Genomic DNA, 13,170 nt, shown 5'->3' on the forward strand with positions numbered 1-13,170 from the left:
GAGACTCAGATTTATTAGACATTTGCTAAGTGCAGACTCTGCTAGGTGGCCGTGTTAAGGGAAGCAGTTAGCACCCCAGTTTTATAGGTAAAAAAGCTGGAATCCAAGGAGATTCAGTGGAATTCCTGAGGTTCCACAACAAATGGGAGAGCCAAGGTTCAAATCTGATGACAGCCGGGCCCTCATTCTAGTCTCTGCGGGGACAGCCGGGCCTGCCTCCAAGTGGGCCACAGCATTTCCTTCTCTGAGACTCACTCAAGAAGGGCAGTGGCCCAAACGGCTTACTGACGGAAGGAAACACAAGCCCTGCCCTCCCAGATTCTTCCAGAAGTACTCCTATGACTAAGTGGATGAGACGCACCTACAAACGGAAGGGAGTAGAGATTTAATGGGAGCACACATGCATGGGGTGCTGTCATCTGCACTGGGGGGACAGCCTGCTGATTTCTGCCTGGTGAGTGTGAGTGTGCACGTGCCTTGTCCAGCCCCGGCCACCCCTGCCATGAACGCTCATGTTTTCATTTGTTTGCTTATTTTGCTTTTTGTTTGTCTCCCCAACTTTTACAGGTGACTGGGGGCAGCAATTTCAGCAATTTTACTCCCTAAAGCTACTTTAGCTTTTTGTTCTCATTATTGTTGCATAAAAGTAACACTCCTTTTACCCCCATGAAATCCTGGATCTAGGCAGGGTATGAACAAAGTAACGGTCCAGCTTTCTCTCTACACCAGTGAGCTGTGCCTACTCTCCCTGGCTTTGTTTTTAGGTTGACCTCCCCAGAGCCACAATGCACCAGGAAACACTTGCCTTTTAACTGGAAGACAGCAAGCCTGCCACTGATAGGAAGCCTCAGCTCCTTTGACGGTGGGATCAGGCCTCCATTGCTGGGTCTGAGTGGGGCCTCTGTCTGGGGTGTGGTGCATCTCTCTGCAGTTTTTATTATGTCCACTCCTAGAACATTCGGCTTCTTTCTCCAAAACCCCGTTCTAGTGATGATCATAAAACTTGTCTCATCAAGTTTAAAAGAGAGTGTAGAAAAACTGTAAAGAAAATCTTGACTATCTAGCCAATTAACTCTGTTTTATGATTCTCTTTAGAAATAGCTATAGCATTAAATGTATTTTGTTATTTTATAGGGCAGGTAGCTAGCGAACCAGGATTCAAAGTCAGGTGTGACTTTAAAATGTGCCCACACTGTTTGTCAGCGCCTGGGAAACACCATGACGGGGGAAAGAACGGCCCTGAGTAGCTTAGGCCAAAATTGGAGGGAAGTTAGAGCATTTCACATAGAAGGCCCCAGCCCTAGGGTTATCTCTGACTTGTGGGGTTATCCTTCTTCTCCCCAGGCCATGGTTTTCTTATCTGTATAAAGAGAGGACATTGGGCAAGGCGCTGTGGCTCACACCTGTAATCCCAGTGCTCTGGGAGGTTGAGGCAGGTAGATTGCTTGAGTTCAGGAGTTCGAGACTAGCCTGAGCAAGAACAAGACCCCATCTCTAAAAATAGCTGGGTGCTGTGGCAGTTGCTGGAGTCCTGGGAGCTACCTGGGAGGCTGAGGCAAGAGGATCACTTGAGCCTGGGAGTCTGAGGTTGCTGTGAGCTATGATGCCACAGCTCTCTACCGAGGGTGACAAAGTGAGACTCTGTCTTAAAAAAAAATAAAAGAGAGAGAGAGGACATCTATGGACTTTTTAAAGTCTCAGCTTAGTTGATTAAGAAATAGGCTTAAATACTAATTTAAAAAATTCAAATTTTTTTCATCACTCCAAGAATCAAAGGAACGGGACACAAAATCGCTCATGTCATTTGAAATGTAAAGTGTGGTTTGTTGCCATTGGACTCAACACATGGAATTGATGAAATAAGAAAACCAGGTGGGGGGGGAAACCTTTTATTTTTGAGACAGAGTCTCACTATGTCGCCCTTGGTAGAGTGTCGTGACGAAACAGCTCACAGCAACCTCCAACTCTTGGGCTCAAGCGATTCTCTTGCCTCAGCCTCCCAAGTAGCTGGGACGACAGGCGCCCACCATAACATCTGGCTATTTTTTGGTTGTAGTTGTCATTGTTGTTTGGCAGGCCCAGGCTGGATTCGAACCCACCAGCTCTGGTGTATGTGGCTGGAGCCTAGCTGCTGAGCTACAGGTGCCAGAAAAACAGTTTTTAATGAAGCATTTTCAAGTTTCTGTGTAATAATTACTCCAAAAAGTCATTAATATAAACTTTGAAATATCTGAGTTTGGCACAGTGTAAATGAGAACAGAAAACAAAACCTAAAAAAGATGATCAATTTGATCATCTCATCCAGATACCAAACAGAAAACCTACAGACTACGTTAGTGGACAAACAGTGGACTGGCCTGGGAGCCTGCAGACTTGTGTTCAAACCTTACCTGAGTCAAATCGCCAGGTCTCATTCTCAGTGTCCCTAACAGTAAAAGAATCATAGTAACCCGACCTGCATACATGTCTCAGGTGGTTGGGAAGGCCTAGTAAACTACATGAAGAACCGTTTTCATTATAAATAATTGCCTGCCAAAAAACTATTGCCACTATTTCCATGAACATATAGCTTTGGAGCTTTAATCTTTGAACTATCTCTCAGCAAAATTAAAAAACCTCTATATATCCAAGGAATGGGGCAGTTGCCTTCATACAAATGAACAAGCAAACAAAAAACTCAAACCACTATCACCAAAAAGAATCCTTCTTTTTCAGTAGTAAAGATGCAAAGGTGGCATTCAACTTCAAGGTTAGAAAGTATAATTCAGGACACGGCAGTGCAAAATGACCCTCGCCTTTCTTTTCTTCCTTAGACTCCAATCTGACACCCGTCCCATGGGATGTGCCTTGAAACCTCCCAGATTGGACTTGCTCCTCCATGTCCCTCATCCCTACCTAAGTCTTAGCTATCCTCACGGCATGCCTGGATGGCAGTAAAACCCTACAACCAGAGTCACTGCTGCCCAGACATCCTCAGGGCTGCCTGATGAACTTTCCTAACAAGCCAATTTCATCAGTCTCACTTCCCTCTCCTGCGAAAATCAGACCCCTCCGCTCGACGGGGCAACCCTCCACTTGTCCTCAGAGCTGGGGAGCAGGCTGAAGCCTTGGGCCTCTTATCTCACAGTCTAATCTGGTTAGGAAGCATTTCCACCCTCCTTCACTGATCTTAATATGAGTCATTTCTCCCAAGCTCCCTTTAGTGCAGGGCCGGCTTCTCATATTTCACTGGGCTTATGGGCCATCAGGGCTTTAGTTAAGACGCAGATTCTGATCCAGCTGATCAGAGGTGGAGTCGAGACTCTGCATTCTCAATAGGCTAACAAGCTCCCAGGTGATGACCATGCTAGGCCATGACCATCCACAGACCCCACCTAGAGAAACAAAGTCTACTGGCTTATTGGAAAAGGTTGAAGGCGTGGGGTGGGGAGGGAGGGAGTGGTTTCTTGAGATACGCAGACCTGGGTTTGCATGCTGCCATTAACAAGTCTTACATGTAGCTGTGTGACCGGGGCAAATAGCTTCTCTTGGACAGCAGGAATATTACCTATTTTATGTAAATGATAGGAGGGTCTTTTAAGCTATTTATAGACACTATTCTTTTTGGATTTATCTTTTCCTCGGCTCCCTGACCTCATCATTTTCATCTTCTACTCAGTTTCTATGATAACCCAGTCTGCTTATTCCTCTTCACTCTGAGTTTTATTGTCAACATAACACGTGTGTACACACACACACACACACATACACAAATGACCATATGTTCTTTCAGGGAACAGTCATGTCTGATTTTATCTCTTTTAGCATGTAAATCAAGAAAAATTATTAAAGTCAGATTTTTTCCATGAAAAACTCTGTGCTGTATGATATTTAGTAATAATACCGCCCTTCACTGCAGCCTAACACCCAGCTGCCTTGTGGTTCTCAGATGGGCTTTGGAATCAGACAGTCCCAAGTTCCAGTACTGGCCCCCTGGCTCACCAGCTGTACTCACAACCTAATCCAAACTAACAGGTCTGGTTCACAGTCTGTCTCTCTCTCTTTTTTTTTTTTTTGAGACAGAGTCTTACTATGTCGCCCTCAGTACAGTGCTGTGGCGTCACAGCTCACAGCAACCTCCAGCTCTTGGGCTTAAGCAATTCTCTTGCCTCAGCCTCCCAAGTAGCTGGGACTGCAGGCGCCCGCTACAACACCCAGCTATTTTTTTGTTGCAGTTGTGACCGTTGTTTAGCTGTCCTGGGCCGAGTTTGAACCCACCACCCTCGGTGTATGTGGCTGGTGCTGCCACCACCGTGCTACAGGTTCTGAGCCAGGTTTACAGTCTCTTCACCTGTAAAAGAGGAATTCTGCTTTCACCTCTAGCAATTTTGTGAGAATTAAATTAAATACATTATGTAAGGCACAGGGGCAATACGGGATCAGGGGTCCTCAAACTCCACATGAGGTGGTGATTGTATTTGTTCCCAGGCTTTTTTTTTTTTTTTTGTACTTCAAAATAAGATATGTGTAGTGTGCATAGGAATTTGTTCACGGTTTTTTTTTTTAACTATAGTCCGGCCATCTAATGGTCTGAGGGACAGTAAACTGGCCCCCTGTTTAAAAAGTTTGAGGACCGGGCGGCACCTGTGGCTCAAGGAGTAGGGCGCCGGTCCCATATGCCGGAGGTGGCCGGTTCAAACCCAGCCCCGGCCAAAACAAAAAAAAAAAAAAAGTTTGAGGACCTCTGCCTGAGTAGATAGTGAAAATGGCCATAATTCTCCATCCCTCCCTGAATCCACGCCATGCTGTAATATCACTTGGCAGCCCCACCCATCATAAGGTGGAGTGTATTTCCTCACCCCTTATATCTGAGCTGGCCTCTTGACATGCTTTTAATATAGACTGGAGTGCAAGTGAGTCGTGTCAGCTTGGGCCTACGCCTCAAGGGGCCTTGCTATCTTCTTGCAACCACGCTGAGCCTACATACAAACAATCCCAGGCTAGCTCAGGCTAGCTTGCTGAATGATGACAAATGTGAAGCTCAGCTGGTTGACAATACTTAGAGGCTGAGCCATCTTGGTGACAACAGGTGCATGAGGGGGCCTGTACAGGACAACAGATCCACTCAGCTGAGCCCGGCTCAAACTGCGGACCCAAAGAAATGATGGTTGGTTTAAGCCATTATGTTTGGGGTAGTTTGTCACACAGTTATATGGAACTGATACTGTACATATAAGTTATTTCTCAATGAACAGTGGCTGTTACGTATTTTGGGAAAATATAATACTATTGTACTTAACAGAAAATGAGTTTTCTACTAAGTACTAACATGTATGCCTGAATCGGGAATTAGGACACTTAGACTCTGGTCTCAGTAGCTTTTCCAATGGTAGCCGTATGACCTTGGATAAATCATTTAACCCCTCTGAGACTCAGTTTCCTCATCTGTAAATTACAGTGGTTAGATCAAGTAACTTCTAAGGTTCTTGGCCAGCTCTAAAAAGAACTGAAGGTACATTCTCCCAAAATGCAGCTAATACTTATTTTCTTGCTAATAGATAGTTCTTGCTAACAGATAGTCCAACATAATGTTTTTCCTGTAAATGAAGGTTTAAGTGCAGGTAACTTTTCACTGTATTGTCTTTGCTGATGGATAATTGCTTGGGACCACACTTCTCACTTAAGACCCATACATTGTACGTATCAGGTGGCTTTCCTTGCTGTGGTTCAAGAACCCCGGTAGCCAAGCTCACAGGAATCAGAAGTGAAATAATGCCATATAAGTTCTAGTTGTTATCTAAGTCTGTGGCTCTTAACTATTTGAAGATGCCCCTTCCTTTCTTCGTTCAGTTCTCTCTCAACAGAGTGTTACTTTATCACCCTCAGTAAAGTGCTGTGGCATCATAGCTTATAGCTATGGGCTCAAACTCTTGAGATCAAGCAATTCTCTTGCCTCAGCCTCCTGAGTAGCTGGGACTACAGGCACCCACCACAATGCCTGGCTAGGTTTTTTTTTTCCTATTTTTAGTAGAGATGGGGTCTCCCTCTTGCTTAGGCTGGTGCCAAACTCCTGAGCTCAGGCAATCCACCCGCCTCAGCCTCCCAGAGTGCTAGGATTACATGCATGAGCCATCACTCCTGGCCTTAGATTTCTTTTATTCATTTGTAGGTTGCAATAAATATCATGGAAGACTCTGTGACATGCAGCAAGCCTTGTTGTAGCCAACTGAAACAAAAAAAAAAAAAAAAGAAGGAAAAGAAAGGCTATTCCACTTCCAGTAGTGTTAAACAATTAAGAATGAGGATGTTTTGACTCTAGAAGGAGTTAAGCTACATCAGAAAATGTGTATACAGTATGAAGGCACAGTTCACCTAACTTTGCCCTCTCCTACGTCCACGAAAAGAAGCACTAGTTGTTGAAAATGTGAAATATAATTTTCTCATGCTTTATCAGAACCTTTTTTTTCTGTGATGGAAACAAACTTGAGGGGCCCCAGGAGAACTCAAGTCCGCATGAAGAGCACTGCTAAGAAATATGCCCTATGTTTATCTACCTGGGAAAAATGTATTTTGAAACTATGTCAGAGAGTCGAGTCACCCAGTCATTTCTTACACTTGAACTCTTTAATACCACTGCTTCCCTCAATTATCTCTGAATCGATTCTCTTTTCTGTCTCTTCTCATGGGGAGTTTTGCAACAGCTGCTTTTGCTCTTGTTCATATCTTACCTCTTTCCCTCTTGGGACTGCAGCCTGAGTGAACTTTCTAAAATAGAGATCTGCTCTGTCTAAAATCCTTCAATAGCTTCTCCCAAGACTGCCAGATCCCTGAAGGCAAGGACTATGCCCCCAGAACCTCACCAACTATTTGGTGTTTCTGAGTCTACACACATGGTATCTTCAAGGTCAAGTGAGGGGTTTCATTTAATTTTGGAGAACAACTGTATATTGACTAAAACAGAGTTCACTGCTTGTGATAAAAGTTGAGACATGATATTCCTTTTGTCATATATTAGTAATATTCACAGCAACTCAACAGCATCTTTTCTAAGATACCTGACAACTCTCCAAGTTTTGCGTTCTTTTTAATTATTTGCTACAGGACACATTCGTCCACTTGCTGTTTTAAGTTTGTTTTAGGATAGATCCATCGGATAATCTACAGTCCTTCTGAAGAGTCCAGCCACTGTGGGACTGTGATAGTCTCAAGTGAAAATGGATGCAAGCAGATGAATAATTTAATTTCAGTTTATTCTCTTAAATAGCATTCAGAGAAAAACCATAGAAAGAAAGACTACAAGTAGGGGGCAGTGGTTAAGAGCATACACTCTAGAAACACATCTGACCTGCAAATGAGGCTCTAAGCCTGCCCTTCCCTAGGAAGAGCCTGCCAGCACTTCCCAACCAACTTTTTTCTCCCTAGATACCTAGAAAGTCTCTCTGTAACCAGATAGTCTGATGACCAAAAATTTTTTTAAAAAGGAAAAAGACAAGCGGGAGGTAGGTATTATTTAACCAAGACTCCCAAAGAACCCCAAGATTCAGGCTTCATAGAAAAATTGTGTAACTAGGGGAATGTAAAACACAGTCTAGGCAGAGGAAATCCAGCTACGGAGAGGTTGATATTCGGGAAGCTCGAGTCCGTTCCAAGAAGCACAGTCAAGGGGCCCCTGGGCACCAAGGGCAGGGCGGGCCCAGAGGAGAGAGGGCCGCACCTGCTCTCTGCCCTGGGGCTGCTATTGGTTTCTGGCCAGACCTTAGCTAGGTTGTTTCCAGGCTCAGAGAGGTTCTAGGTGGGGAGACCAGGGAATCACTCCCATGTTTAAGATAATGGAACATGTTTCATAGATATGCAAGTCTTTGTTTTGATTTAAATACCTGACAGGCCAAAAGATCTCATTGAAACATAGCTAAGGTGGGTCCTTTTTATCTTTAGGTATCATTGATATTTAAATCTTTAGAGCCATTGAGGACCAGGCCATGAGGCCAGGCTCCAGGAAAGAGGCACCTGTCACATACTTCCTGAATGAATGAAGGAGGCAGTGCAGAGGAGGGACAGGGAAACACACCTCCCCTTTCTGGACCAGCCTATTTCTCCTCACTGACCAAAACAAATGACTCATCACACTTCAGAGAAATACAAATGGCCCAAGAATTTGACTTCATCTTTGGAGCTTCAAATTATCATTTGAATAATCTGCCTCTCAACAGTGGCTTGACTGCAGGGGAGCAGAAGGTGTTTTATAGGCGCTGGTGTTCAGATTTAGAAGCTGTTACCATCTGGCTCGTCCTTAAACCGTATCAACTGAAGGACTACATGGGGCAAAACCACAAATACAGTATCTACTATCTTTAAAAACAGCAACCACTCGGGCGGCGCCTGTGGCTCAGTGAGCAGGGCGCCGGCCCCATATGCCGAGGGTGGCGGGTTCAAACTCAGCCCCGGCCAAACTGCAACAAAAAAATAGCCGGGTGTTGTGGCGGGCGCCTGTAGTCCCAGCTACTCGGGAGGCTGAGGCAGGAGAATCACCTAAGCCCAGGAGTTGGAGGTTGTTGTGAGCTGTGTGATGCCACAGCACTCTACTGAGGGCAATAAAGTGAAACTCTGTCTCTACAAAAAAAAAAAAAAAAAAAAAAAAAAAAACAGCAACCACTCTTCATGTCTTCCTCATTCACCTCTCCAGAGTTTCTCCTCTTTTCTCCAGCTTTTACTCCATCCGGGACCGGCACCAGCCCTGGGGAGAAGCCTCATCAATAATCCTCTCCCATAACCCGTGACAGGTAGAAAAAAAATACCTTTTTCTATAAGGATTTGAACCTCTTCTGACTTCGTCTAAATCCACCCAGCACACATCATATACCACCGTGGAAAATAAAATGTACTAAGTCGTCAAAGGGAGGTTTTATTTTGTTTTTAAGGTTAATTATAGTGCTGGGGGGGGGCATTGATTTCTGCCTTATATCTCTAGAAAAATTCTTCAGCGGTGGTTTGTGAAAAATCTTACCCCATCAGAGCTGCCAAGGTCAACGAAACCCAAGTAATCGACCTGGGAGATGCTTGCCTAATATTTAGCAAACATTCTGTGAACCTTCAGCTGTTTGCACCTGGTGCCTTCTTCAAGGCGATGACCTTTTCCCTCCACCCCTAACCCACCAGCCCGGCCGGCACCGGAGCAGCAGCGCCCAGCGGGGGGCAAATCCTGGGACCCAAGGACATTTCAAAGAAACCGCGGCGGTCACATTCCATTTCCGTTTTATTAACAAAAACCCAGATGCTTAAACATGGGGGAGGGGGCATAGAAATAAGGGGAAATCTCTTGCAGTGCTCCCAATTCAAGTTCTCAGGCACCGTTGGAACTTCATTAATTAGGGATTTAAATGCAGAAGTGTTTCGCTCACCGATTAGATGCTAAGCTTTGCGAACGTCTCGGTCTTTAGTTGGGAGTTTTGGGAATTTGTAAAAGTGCCCCTCTCCGTCCCGGTTTGGCCTCTCCTACAAGAGCCTTTGTTGAATTACAAGACTTTTCCCGAAGTCATCAAACCGCACCTTGCCTGCCTTCCTGCCCCCCATTCTTTTTTTCTTTTCGTTTTTAGGGCAAAAGCAAATAAAAAAAATAAAGAATGACCTGCAAGAGAAGTCGGGGAGATGGGTCCCAAAGCCGAGCTGGCAGGACTCAAGCCCTCTCCTCCCGGGCGGGCCCCACGCGCGGGCTGGAGACGGTCCCTACCTGGGCCCGGGCGGCGGCGGGGTCGCGGCGCCCATGGCTTCGCCGGCCTCGGCGGCTGGGCCGGGAGACGGGAGCGACTCGGCGCAGCCCGGAGCCCGCCGCGCTCGCGGTGGCCGCCCCGGCGCGGTCATTGGGTCGGCGCGTCACGTGGCCCGGGCCCCGGGCGAGCCTCTCCGGCACGCGTAACCCTTTACCTGCGCGGTGGCGCCGGGGCTCGAACCACTGGAGACAGACCCCAGACCTCTCCCGACCCGGCTGCCAGCGGCGCGCGCTACAGCAGAAAATCCAGGCGCTCAGCCTCCGAGCACCGACGCCTAGGAGGCATGCCCACCCGCTGACATCCTGGGAAACTTTCTGGTGCCTGCTTTTCTGTCGTGCTGTAGGCTCTGAAGTGGGGGATAAATAAATGCACCCCCGGCAGAGAGACTACTGGGCGTTTTTCGGTGTCCTAACTTCTGGCATGAGTTACCTAGACCGCTGTGCGCACTGCCGCGTGCGCTTTTGCGCCACGAGGATAATCCCTGGGGGAGTCGCAAAGGCTCGCCTGCGCCCCACAGGCCACACTGGGAATTCAATGAACCCAGGGTTCCTCTTCCCCTCCCTCTATCCTCTTTCTTTGTCCAAAGCCTTAAGATTTTAGCTGCTACACCCCACCCACCCAACCTGCTGGGCTCCACACTCGGCCGCGTTGGAAGTCTATGCTTAAGGTGGGTGGGGAACGGCCTGCTTTACCCTAAAATACTAATTAAGGATTGAACTTTCTCTTTTTTTCACCTGTGCTCCAAAGCTAATGCTGGGCTTGCCAGGAAAATGTGTTAAGCAGCTGCGCCATCTAGCTTAGCCTCTTCTCTTTCCTTTTCAACTCCTCCCGGGAGAGTTAGGGATAAAATAGGATGCTGGAGGGACGATTGCACAAAGTACTATTTAAAAGATGGACATGCTAATCATCAGAGAAATGCAATCAAAACTACTTTGAGATACCATCTACCTCCAGTAAGATTAGCCCATATCACAAAATCCCAACACCAGAGATGTTGGCGTGGATGTGGAGAAAAGGGAACACTTCTACACTGCTGGTGGGCATGCAAATCAATACATTCCTTTTGGAAAGATGTTTGGAGAACACTTGGAGATCTAAAAGATCTGCCATTCAATCCTATAATTCCTCTACTAGGTATATACCCAGAAGACCAAAAATCACATTATAACAAAGATATTTGTACCAGAATGTTTATTGCAGCTCAATTCATAATTGCTAAGTCATGGAAAAAGCCCAAGTGCCCATCCATCCATGAATGGATTAAAAAACTGTGGTATATGTACACCATGGAATATTATGCAGCCTTAAAGAAAGATGGAGACTTTACCTCTTTCATGTTTACATGGATGGAGCTGGAACATATTCTTCTTAGTAAAGTATCTCAAGAATGGAAGAAAAACTACCCAATGTAGTCAGCCCTACTACGAAACTAATTTATGGCTTTCATATGAAAGCTATAACCAGTTATAACCTAAGAATATGGGGAAGGGGGAGAGGGAGTGGGAGGATGGGTGGAGGGAAGGTGATTGGTGGGATTACACCTGCAGTGCATCTTACAAGGGTACATGTGAAACTTAGTAAATGTAGAATATAAATGTCTTAACACAATAACTAAGAAAATGCCAGGAAGGCCATATTAACCAGTGTCATGAAAATGTGTTAAACAGTCTATAAAACCAATGTATGGTGCCCCATGATCGCATTAATGTACACAGCTACGATTTAATAATTAAAAAAAGAAAAATAAATAAAAAAATAAAGATGGACATGCTAGCCTTAATTTTTCTTTTCTTTCTTTCTTTTTTTTTTTTGAGACAGTCTCAAGCTATCACCCTGGATAGAGTGCTGTGACATCACAGCTCACAGCAACCTCCAACTCCTGGGCTCAAGCCATTCCCCTGCCTCTGCCTCCCAAGTAGCTGGGACTACAGGCGCCCATCACAACGCCCGGCTATTTTTTAGTTGCAACTGTCATTGTTGTTTGGCGGGCCCGGGTTGGATTCGAACCTGCCAGCTTAGGTGTATGTGGCTGGCGCTTAGCTGCTTGAACCACAGGCGCCGAGCCAAGCCTTAATTTTTCAATGTGTCTAATGATTCCACCTGTGTTCACACATTTTTCCACACTTCATGGAAGGAGACTCAACTTTTTTGATCTTCCCGGTCTGGTAATAGGTGCACTCTGCAAAGTGGTAGATTTCCGAGGGAAGTTAGGTGTTTGATGTTATTTTCTGAGAAGAACCCTGTGTCACAAGGAAGGCCCTGATGTCCGTCTTCTAGTGCACACTTTTGTAATATCTGTAGGATATTTGTACATTTATCAGTTATTTTGTCCAGAAGACTTTTGGTATTTGACTTATGGTTTAAAGCATGGTTTCTAGACTAGCAGAATCAGCCTCATCTGGGAGAACTTAATAAAAATGCAAATTCTGGGGCCCCTACTCCTGAGACATTTTAATTCACAACCAGTGGAGGATGGGGAAGACAAAGACATTTGTGTTTTAACAAGTGATACACACTTCAATTTGAGAACCACTGCTCTGTGTTGCTCAAGCAGCTGGCTAAGTTACTCTCGTCTGTTCTGTTAAAGGCTGAGATTCTATGAAGCCGGAGGTGCTGTTGTTACTTGTAATGCCCCATTACCAGTATTTCATAATTTGTCATGTCAATACACTGGAACAACTCTCCATGTGTCTACACAAAGTGTGATCTGTACTTTGTGCAAATCACTTGAAATGTCAAATAGACCTGAGAAGGCCTCTGTACAAATGTGGAAGAAACACCATGGTTTTTCATGATGCAGGGATGAAAACACCATGATTCACTTATTATTATTATTTTTTTAGGTCTGCTTATGCCTTCATTGCCACGTAACTTGTTCACAACCAGTGAGTCAAGTAGGATAGGAAAGCTGATTTATTCGAGTGGATTTGTGCATATAGTTCCAAATTTCTCAAACAGTTTTGAAAAAAAATTTTCTAAAAGTTTATGGTCTCTGTTCACATTACAACCCTGCCCCCCAACACCATAATTAGGAATTGCAGTAAGGACTCAAGAGAAGAAATAACCGGTTGGATTCCGTATCTCAGATACCTCCATGGGATGGATAGCAATTGCCTGCATGGATGTCTGACCTTTAAATCCCACATTTACTTTATGATTCCCCGCACTTTGGTTTCCTAGTCACCTTACATTTGTAACTTTACTATCTAGCCAGTATCAATTGGAATTGGAATTGTGTGTTTTCCTCCCCTCATCACCTGCCTTTACCAGCTCCCTCCCTGACATCAGTCTAGAATCGCCACTCTTGGCCTTCTCACTGCTGCTGTCCTTAGATCGAGTTCTTAGACTTTCCATCTCAGATCACTGGGCCAATCTGTACTGGTCTCCCAGCCCTGGTCTCTTCCATCTCCAATCCATCCAACAC

At 45.3% G+C, this 13,170-nt stretch overlaps 1 protein-coding gene across 5 annotated transcripts in view; it reads right to left on the bottom strand.

Moving 5' to 3' along the window:
* Window positions 1-9,918, bottom strand: part of C23H4orf19 (chromosome 23 C4orf19 homolog) — a 106,181-nt gene extending 96,263 nt beyond the window's left edge. The window contains exon 1 of one of the 5 annotated variants that reach the window (XM_053577643.1): window positions 9,901-9,918. The gene's annotated coding sequence lies outside the window, so the exon portion shown is untranslated. Of the gene's footprint in view, window positions 1-9,604; window positions 9,808-9,900 lie in introns of those variants that run through there. The other 4 variants (XM_053577639.1, XM_053577646.1, XM_053577641.1 and 1 more) reach the window with 4 other exon arrangements.
* Between the last annotated feature and the right edge of the window lie 3,252 nt (window positions 9,919-13,170).

The sequence above is a fragment of the Nycticebus coucang genome, chromosome 23, assembly GCF_027406575.1.
Source record: "Nycticebus coucang isolate mNycCou1 chromosome 23, mNycCou1.pri, whole genome shotgun sequence".
NCBI lineage: Eukaryota > Metazoa > Chordata > Mammalia > Primates > Lorisidae > Nycticebus > Nycticebus coucang.